This window comes from Xiphophorus maculatus, chromosome 22, assembly GCF_002775205.1.
Source record: "Xiphophorus maculatus strain JP 163 A chromosome 22, X_maculatus-5.0-male, whole genome shotgun sequence".
NCBI lineage: Eukaryota > Metazoa > Chordata > Actinopteri > Cyprinodontiformes > Poeciliidae > Xiphophorus > Xiphophorus maculatus.
In genome coordinates this window covers 29357362-29363361 of record NC_036464.1, presented here as the reverse complement: position 1 = coordinate 29363361, position 6000 = coordinate 29357362, and the positions used below count along the sequence as shown (strand labels likewise).

Below are 6000 nucleotides of genomic sequence, written 5' to 3'. Positions count from 1 at the left end.
CGTGTGTCAGTCCTGTGTGTTTCCAGTGCTACCAGTGTCTCAGTTCCTTGCGCATCGCTCACCTGTGCTGCCTGGATTTTGTAACGTTTAAGATTATCATTAAAACCATCATTTTTGCACTTAAACAGACACTTTTGTCTGACCACTTCTCATCCTCACCATCAACAACTACCTGATTCATGACACTAACTTGGATACACGTTAATCCTCATCTTTAGTCTCTGATGCAAGATGTTTTTGAAATTAGAGTATTAAGAGTTGCTTGCCTGTATAAAAATGCCAAATGCTTGGGCGTGCCGTGGTGGCGTAGGGGATAGTGCGACCCATGTTTGGAGGCCTCGAGTCCTCGATGTGGCCGTCGCGGGTTTGACTCCCAGACCCGGCGACATTTACCGCATGTCTTTCCCCCTCTCCTTCCCCCTTTCCTGTCAGCCTATTTTCATATAAGGGACAGTAGAGCCCACAAAAAGACCCCCTGGAGGGGTAAAAAAAAAAGCCAAACGCTGTGTCAACATATGGAGCTGACTATGAATTGGAACGGCCTCACTCAGAAAGCTGTGAGAACAATTGCATACACAGACTCAAAACAAATCCTTGATGCATGTCATGAGGCACAACTACTCCCAGATGTTATGAACATTTTCTTAGAATTGGAGATGTTGGAACAGAGCTGAAAGTGCAAACAATAAAAGCAAACATGGGAAAGACTGTGGAGGGAGAAGGGAGGGGGAAAAGCCTGGACTGTTGTTCCCAAGGGAGAGGTTTCATATGAAAACACACATTTCAATTCACTAAATTATTGACAAACACAGCAGCCCCAAAAGTAGCAAAAGGGGAGTCGGTGTGAGGTGGAAAATGTTTGTCTCCTTGTGTGTGGCAAAAGTCCTGCTCATCTCATCTCATTTCAAGGCTTAGACAAGATCACTTTGTCAGTAACACTCACACAAACTCTTATCTCAAAGTCAGCCCCCTGGAATATTTACTAGTCTCGTGGGGAAATCTCTGAGGATTATCCCCAATAACCTGTTTAACTTAATCCTTATCTCACACACATGAATCATAAATCCCCACCACCTCTCTTCTCTGCTTTTCTGAGATGGACTGAGGAGAATAGTGCCTCTCTCACCTTACTCTCTATTACACTTCCTCTCCTCTCCCTCCTCAAACACACACACTCCCTCACCCCGTCTGCTTCACGAGCATGGGCTGGCTGCTTTCTCTGCCTTCATTGTGCATCTTTGAGCCGTTCTGACATATGCGCTCCCCCTCTGCCTTCCCGCTGCTTTCTTTTTGCCTTCTTTCCATCGACCCCTTTCCTCACCAGGGGAGCCAGTCTCTCTAAGTTTTTGTCCTGCTTTTTCCAGGATACGAAAAAAGGAGCAGTAGCAGAGATCACCGGCAGAGAAGACCGTTACCACAAAACAGGAAAAAGGAAGTGGGCAGTGACCTGTGCGAGAGGGGACTGGAGCCGAACAGCTGTGGCTCAACAGTTTTTGGATGTTGGGAATGAGAAAACCACATCAGAGCAGTCTGCGAGAAGAAGAGCAAGGGAAAAAACTGAGACGGAGAACCTGTTGGATTCACACTTGAGGGGGGAAAAACCCTCTACAACCTGAGGACGAAAAGGAGAAAGACATTTTGGTGATAAAACACCAAAAAACTAGAAATCTGACTTTTTTCTAAAAAACATCAGAACCTGGAGTTTCTGTTTAGCCGAGTCAGACGTCATCCGGTTGAAGAAATACCAGATCAAAATCTGACCAGCAGCGGTTCTGATCGGTCTGAACCCAGAAGACAGACCCACAGGTTCCCGATTTGGAGTGACTTGGACTTTTTTTCTTACTTGTAAGCTTAAAGCCCAAAGTCTTAGCAAAAGCCGAGGTTCTTCAATAATCTAATTCTTAAATATTCTGGGATCTGACTTTGGAAGTGTCCTTGGAATTATATCTTTGCGATACTTGTTGAAGAGACTTCAACAGACTTTCTGATTCCCGGAAAAGGTTCAGTCAAAGGCTTTGGAGGAAATAGCTACTTCAGCTGAAATCTCTTACATTGATGAAAACACCTGTTTCTAGAGTTAAAGCAGACTTTCAGCATCATCGATCAAGTACGCAATCGCTAGAGGATTTGGGCTTCACCAAGACAAGAGTCAAACCAGGTCAGTTAATTTTTTCCATCTCAATTATGAAGGTAAATTAGGAGTTCTCTGTGGGCATGATAAAGTGTTCCAACCAGAGCATCCCTGTTCAGCAAATGGGCCTGTGAATATACATTTTACTTCTGACTGAAGAGCGACGTACTGCAGAGACGCCAGAAAAATGTAACCCAGATCCCTTGAAAATGCTCCAGGCCACTTTCTCATGCACTCCGGGGCGAAATGCTGATGAATAGTGGGGAAAAATCGTCTCAGAGAAGGCACCAAAATAACTGTAGCTGACAGTGATAACCCCTTCCCAGACAGGTTGTCAGCACCTGTCACTCGTCACATATGTTACGGCAATGGCCTTGGACAGCTTGGTGTGGATTTGAATGCAGTAATTGTGCCATCCCCAGGGATGGACTGTCATTCCTGGAGACGGACGGCCGAGGCCCATTAAAATGAAATGGGCTGATTTGTAGACACAGCAGGAAGAAATTTAACTAAATCCACAAGGAGGGACCTCGGCTGCTCGCTTTTGAAGAGTTCCTACATTTTGCGAGGAAACCTATTTGTCGCGGCTGTCGAGAGCTCAAGTTGGCTTCACCTATGAAGTATTGATGACACGCATCTAATATTTAACAATTGGAGACGATCTTGTCTTCTGAGTGGTGTCATTTTGTCAGATGAAGCACTCCCTGATATGCAGTGGAGTCCTAATTTATTAGCTTTGTGGTTTCTTGGCAGAGCGGAAGGAGAAATAACGCCTCCAACACAGATTTTAGCACAGGTTTCAGAAATTACCTCACTTTTTTTGTTGTTGTTGTTTTTGTCTGTGGTAATCTTCACTCCTCTGTGGTGGATTTTCTCCAGAGGGCGACAGAAGTGATTTGATTTAGTTGTTACATGGAAAGCTGCCGCTGCCAACTAAACATGGTGGTTTAATTCCTGAAGAGCAAACTATCAGGGAAAATCCTTTGGGTGCCATCTGGGAGACTTCACATACATGCGCGCACGCCCACACACACGTGTGCTCACTCAACTCGCACACATACCCAAGATTCATGATTACAGCCGTTAATTCATTCAGATATATGTCAGTGAGGTTGACAAGCTGTCCAGCTGTGGTGCTGTTAGTTCAGCTCAAGTCACTGATTACTGCTGAAAGACCCAGTTAAGGTTTATTCTCAGTGACTGACCTGCATTTCCCCTTCTTTTTTTCATAGCATACTAAACTCTGGCCTGTTATACAATATTTATTTATTGTTTGGCAAATTGGTTTCCACTTCCATTAATACAGAAAGGACTCAGTAAGGTTTTAAGTAAAAAAGGAAGAATTTTGAAGGGTTCCATATTTTGATTTTGGCTTTGAAAGGCTTTAAATGAAACTTAAAGGTCATGTTTCAACATCTGTTTAATGCTAAGAATTGTTTACAGCACTTTTTTCTTGTAATGCATTGATTTAAGCTGTAGGGTATGGATTTTTGAGGAATAAAAGATGGGCAGAGATGGCATAATTAGCGTCGGTTTTGGAGTTGGCAGACATCCTTCAGGACAGAGTGAAAGTCTAATTAGCCTGATTTGACTTGCAGCGTCTGTGTTTGTGTGTCGCTATCACTTGCTGGCAGACAGATTGTTAGAAGTGATTCAACCTGTTCTACTCTCAGTGACAGACACACGCTAACACCAACACTGACACATAAATAAACCCAAAGAGGGAAAAAATCAGTGGTGTTCAAAGAAATGCTTTCTCAAACATTAAGATAAAGTATGCCTTTTTTGTAAGCATCAACTTTTAAGATATTTTGAGATCATTGTAGATATATCTACATTAGAATGTACTGTATGTTGAATTTGACCAAAGGAGGCATTATCTTGAGGTCTTGGTGATCAGCTGAACTCAGCAGCACAATGAAAGGCAATTTCTAAACTAATATAAGTACTGTGTTGTTTAACAATTATTATCATATAATTCTTGTGTTTGGTAAGAAAACCAGTATTGTTTTTCTCTGCAAATAAGTTCTTGACATTTTTGTTGGGAATCATTTTTAAAAATCAGAGAAACTAAAATTGTTACCATGGTTACATGTTTTTGTCCAGAGCTGTCTTCACCGGGATAGTTTGGGATTTTTGAAGCTTTTATTAAAATCGCTTTTTAAAATTAAAAGCTGTTAATATTTTATCTGCAGTACGTCCCTCTGTTGATGACATCAGTTGGTAAGAATCAGCTTTTGTCTAGGAAGGGGCAGGGCCATCTCAGAAACATCCAACTGCTAGTTACAGCAACAAAGGATTATTTTATGAAAAAAATAATTGAAAATAGTTTTAGAAGGTGTTGTATGTGCTAAGCTGAAAAATGTATGCTTACAAGTCTGAATTTGTAAATTTCACAATAAACCTGCATATATTTAGGATTTGTATTTGTTCCTTGCTTTTCAAATCAAACATACATGTGAAATCAGAGGTTTTATCTGTGAGAAGTTTGAGATATGATTACAAGCTACACAGTTACAGTTATGCAACAATTTACGAGTACAAATTTTCAACCCTTTGAAAACTACAGACATCATGGATGGAGTGCTGGAAAGCTCGATCTAAATTTGGCATGCACTAAGAATACACCGAGGAGAACACGTAGAGTGTTTCTGGTCTGCGACACGCTGCATTTCATTTGTCCCTGAAGTCACAGGAAATGGTGTCACATTTAAATGCTCCAGTTACATTTCAGAAAACCAGTTAGTTTTGCTATTTTTGTGGTTCTTACTACTGGAAAAAAAAGAATGTGTAAAGCTTTACATAAAAGTAAATCAATGTGAAATTTGTTTTAGTGGCTAAAGTCAGGGCTGCAACAGACTAGCGACCTGTCCAGGGTGAACCCCGCCTCTAGCCCAAACATTCACGAAAGGGTTTCTGTACACCCTTGTCCCCAATAGGGACAAGGGTGTACAGAAAATGGATGAATAGATGGTTAAAGTCAGGTGATGTAAGAATTTTACATTTACTTAAACACAAGGTTGGTATGTTCCAGTTGTTGCCAAAAGTTGGATTTTCCCAGTTATAAGTCCACAAAGCAAAAACATCACCTGAAATTGGAATTTCAATAAGAAGCTACATCACTTTAACTTCCTTGAAGTTTCATATGTAAACGGTTAAACTCTTTATCTTTTTTATTCTCATGAAATCAGTGGCACTTCACGAATTCTACAACATTGACTGAACATCATCTTTTAAAGTACAAATGCAAAAATGTAAAGAAATACTTAATCGCTTTATATCGCTAATAGCGGTTTTTGTTGCTCTGATTCAGTCCAGCATCTCTGACACCAGAAATGCTTTACATTTCCACAGTCAGATCATGCTTCGAACAGGAAGGTTACTGGTGGTACACCGCCTCTTCTACTGGTGTAAACAACCATCGGATGCAATTGTGATGACGGTTTAAAAGGTCATAAACCATCGATTGAATAAGCTACTCTGATATTTTTAAATTTTAATTTGTTTGATGTTGGTAGAAGTCCGTTTTGATTTTAGCCCCTTCTGGACTAGGCTTTAACTTTAGCTGCCAGCACCAATCTGAATTTATATTGAATAGAGATACCATTAAAGGTTATTTACAGTAAGATAGATATTAACTGCTTATAGCCCACAAACAACCTCAAGAAAACTTTCATTTAGTACCTTAAGCTGCTTCTTTGAGCAGTTGTGTAAAAAGCTTTGCCATGTTTGTCAGCAAGCTTTTTGCATTCAAAGTACAATCTGTCAGTCTTTTGATGTAAAAATCACACCAACAGTCTTTATTTGTACTCAAATTAGACAAACAGAAGAAAGAACTGACAGTGATTACATCATCTTAAGTCAAACAA

General features: G+C 40.6%; 1 protein-coding gene across 1 annotated transcript in view; it reads left to right on the top strand.

The window, feature by feature from the left end:
* Window positions 1-1175: 1175 nt before the first annotated feature.
* Window positions 1176-6000, top strand: part of LOC102218319 (cadherin-5-like) — a 45726-nt gene continuing 40901 nt past the window's right edge. The window contains exon 1 of the mRNA XM_023327046.1: window positions 1176-2158. The gene's annotated coding sequence lies outside the window, so the exon portion shown is untranslated. The remainder of the gene's footprint in view (window positions 2159-6000) is intronic.